The sequence below is a fragment of the Tribolium castaneum genome, chromosome 2, assembly GCF_031307605.1.
Source record: "Tribolium castaneum strain GA2 chromosome 2, icTriCast1.1, whole genome shotgun sequence".
NCBI lineage: Eukaryota > Metazoa > Arthropoda > Insecta > Coleoptera > Tenebrionidae > Tribolium > Tribolium castaneum.
Window position 1 is genome coordinate 12,833,664 of NC_087395.1, and position 4,197 is coordinate 12,837,860.

At 26.3% G+C, this 4,197-nt stretch overlaps 1 long non-coding RNA gene across 1 annotated transcript; it reads right to left on the reverse strand.

Annotated features, from left to right (window-relative positions):
- Positions 1-437: 437 nt before the first annotated feature.
- On the reverse strand, positions 438-1,999 carry LOC135265386 (uncharacterized). The gene is made up of 2 exons (XR_010333028.1): positions 1,577-1,999; positions 438-1,527 (listed from the first exon to the last, which is right to left on the reverse strand). It is a non-coding gene; the product is annotated as an uncharacterized LOC135265386 (long non-coding RNA).
- Positions 2,000-4,197: the final 2,198 nt, after the last annotated feature.

The window sequence follows — 4,197 nt, forward strand, 5'->3', positions numbered from 1 at the left end:
CTGTTAAAGAACTGTTTTTTTAAATATTAATTATTTTCAAACTTATATCTCGCTTAAGGTTAGTCCTACATGAAAAATGCAAATTACTATTTTGTAGGAAATTTTATCAGCTTTAATTTTAGTAAAAAGATAAAAATTGATAGGAGTAACTGTTTTCGAGATATAAGCATAGAATAAGAGAGAGGAAGAAGCGAATCTCTCTGTCTACCCCTCGTTTTTTCGCGAAAGCGCCACCTAACCTGGGGAGAACAAACTAATTCGATAATAGCGGGAAATTCAAACAGGACATTTTATTTATTTTCCAAATTTAAAGAATTATAAATGTTAAATGTTTCTGTACTCATGCACTGTTACGAGACATTTTAATAAAAAAGCATCTGTAACAGTTGCAATAGCACAAAAACATTTAACATCGCTTAATAAAATGAAACAAAGTCTTTCCAATAAAAATTTATTAAAAAAATAATAACGTGCTGGAATGTATAGGCAAAATTAATTTAACTCGAATTGTTGTTCATAAACATACTCAGATGTAATAATATATGTAAATACATTGTCTAAATATACACAATGATCCAGAGAAACTGAGTATGTTGGCATCAGATTAAATTATTGAATTGCTACCTGAAAGTGTACACTATTGGTATCCTTTAAAATTTAAATTCAGATTGCTAACAGACACAGTATTTCGGGATCAGTCTGTATAAATACATCAGTTTTGTTGGTTTGATTACTTGTCTACAGACTGTTCAGAAAAGCAAAAAAATATCAAAATTTTGCTTGTAACCTTTGACAATAGTCCAATTTTTAAGTCCCTTAAGGCTAAATTTAAACAACTATTTTTCGAAATTTATTCGCGGTTATAAGGTTTACGGACGTTTGTAAAAGCGGCCCTAACACGTACTTTAACAGTTTGATGTCAAAGTTCTTGATAAGTTTTGAAATTTTTTAAAAGTAATCTCGATTGCATCATAGTTATTAGTAAATTACTCAAACACAAGAGAATTACAAGTGTGCTAAAATTATTTTAAATAAAAACCCACATATCTGATATACATAACTATCACTGGAAGTTAACTGATTAAAACTACCATGTAATCATTTAAATTTATAATAATAGTAGGCTTTAATATTGATTAACTTGTATGATACTTGTAGAATACGTTTTTTCGCTTAGTTTCTAAATTAAGCAATCACAAAAAGGACAAACCTTGTTTTTTTAACAGGCATAGGCGTTATAACATTGTGTAAAACAACATAAAAGATTAAGACATAGAGGGACATGGAAAATTTGAAAACCTTGAACCATAGCAAGTCCTAAACTCCCTGCTTTCACAAAATACTAGCTTCGCAACTACAATAAATTTATTTATTATTATGATATACCTATTAATTACTGCACATTATATTTAACTCGTCTTCATGGGATTTTCAATTACATCCCAAGAACCGTTATCATCTCAAAGGACGGTCTTCATCTCCTAAGTTTGTGTGATCCTTCTTGGTGTAATATGATTATATTAATATCTAGAAATCGCAATTAATTGTTGTATAGACACCTTTCAATAACGTTTACCTTAATTTGCCTTAAGTTGATTCATCCTTCATTAAAACACTGTCATTCACACTATACACTAGATTCAAATAAAAGATCCATATAAAAGTAGAGATGTTTGATCACAAAAACATCCAAAAAATCACGTTAAATCGTTTTCTGAAGTCTTTAAAACACATTAAAACAAAATGTCGCCAAAAACCGCAACGACAGCAAAATAATCGGCTGTTGATAAATCAAAGAATTAAAAAGAGAAGTGTGCGCACGTCGATTATTTTTAAGTGAACCTTCTTTACTTTTAGCAAAACGTGTGACAGATTCCTTTAAATTTACGGATTTCTTTGCAACTGACGCGACCTCTAAGCTGGAGCACACGAACTATTTTAGCTATTTCCCCCCTTTGCCCCACCCCTCCTAGTGAACACATAATTTGTATACACTTTCAGAGGCCTGAGATATAAGCAAGAAACCAAAAATCTGTTACTTTAATTAAGCGCTTGCATATAAGCAAATTTAGTACTAAAAACAACTCTGAAGAATGTGGTGACTTTTATGTCTTCTCCTTTTTCCTCAACTAAAGTGTTAGACCCAATTAATTTAGTTTAATATCGGTTTTTCAAACATTTTATTTTAAAGCAAATTTTGTTAAAGATTATTTATATCCAACTCTATAACTCGCTTATGGTTGGTCCTACAAAAAAATGCAAATAACTATTTTGTAGGAAATTTTATCAGTTTAATTTTGAAAAAAAGATAAAAATTGATAGGAGTAACTGTTTTCGAGATACAAGCAAGAAACCAAAAAACTGTTACCTTAATTAAGGGTTTGCATATAAGCAAATTTAGTACTATTAGTATTATTATTATTAATGTTATTGTTATTAATATGACGACTAAAGACGACTCTGAAACATTTAGTGACTTTTATGTCTTCTCCTTTTTTCTCTACTAAAGTGTTAGACACAGTTAATTTAGTTTAATTCCGGTTTTTCAAGCATTTTATTTTAAAGCAAATTTTTGTTAAATATTATTTATATCCAACTCTATAACTCGTTTATGCTTGGTCCTACAAGAAAAATGTAAATAACTATTTTGTTAGAAATTTTATCAGCTTTTATTTTGAAAGAAAGATAAAATTTGATAGGAGTAACTGTTTTCGAGATATAAGCAAAAAACCAATAAGAAAACTGTAACTGTTACTGAACAAAAATGTAATTCAGTTTTTAATGTTTGAGACGAAGGCAAAAATGCAGCATTTAAAAACGACTCTGAAGACTTCAGTGACTTTTATGTCACCTTCTTTTTCTTCTAATAAAGTATTGGACCCAATAAATTAAGTGTATTTTAAATCACAAAACATTTTCTGTTAAAACACTTTTTTTTAATTATTAATTATTTAACTTATATCTCGCTTATGGTTAGTTCTACATGAAAAATGCAAATAACTATTTTGTAGGAAATTTTATCACCTTTAATTTTGGTGAAAAAGTAAAAATTGATAGGAGTAACTGTTTTCGAGATATAAGCAAAAAACAAAAAAACTGTTACCTTAATTAAGCGCTTGCATATAAGCAAATTTAGTACTACTAGTATTGTTATTATAAATGTTATTGTTATTAATATGACGACTAAAGACAGCTCTAAGACTTTTGTGACTTTTATGTCTCCTCCTTTTTCCTACACTAAAGTGTTAGACACAATTAATTTAGTTTAATTTCAGTTTTTTAAACATTTTATTTTAAAGCTAATTTTTGTTAAATATTAAAAACTATAAAATGGCTTAGATTGCCTAAAAACACAGATCACACATGATCTTTTGCATAGAAATGAGAAAACGCTCATGTAACACACAAAATAAGCCCCATTTTTCCTTATTAAAAGTATTATTATCATTATTACTTTTGTTACTATTACTATTATTATTATTATTATTATTATTATTATTATTATTATTATTATTATTATTATTATTACTATTGTTATTATTATTATTATTATTATTATTATTATTATTATTATTATTATTATTATTATTATTATTATTATTATAATTATTATTATTAAAAACCGATTATAACTTTTGTGTAGTATTGTTTTTATACCAGTTTTAAAATGAGTGATTAATTTTAGCCAATTTCTTGCCTAAAAACTATAAAATGGCTTAGATTGCGTAAAAACACAGATCACACATGATCTTTAGCATAGAAATGAGAAAACGCTCATATAACACAAAATAAGCTTCATTTTTGCTTAGAAAACTAAGCTTACTTTTATTACTACTATTATTATTATTATTATTATTACTATTATTTTTATTATTATTATTACTATTATTATTATTATTATTATTATTATTATTATTATTATTATTATTATTATTATTATTATTAAAAACCGATTATAACTTTTGTATAGTAAATGTTTTTATACCAGTTTTAAAATGAGTTATTAATTTTAGACAATTTCTTGCCTAAAAACACAGATCACAGATGATCTCTTGCATAGAAATGAGAAAACGCTCATATAACACACAAAATAAGCTTCATTTTTGCTTAGAAAACTAAGCTTACTTTTATTACTATTATTATTATTATTATTATTATTATTATTATTATTATTATTATTATTAATATTATTATTAT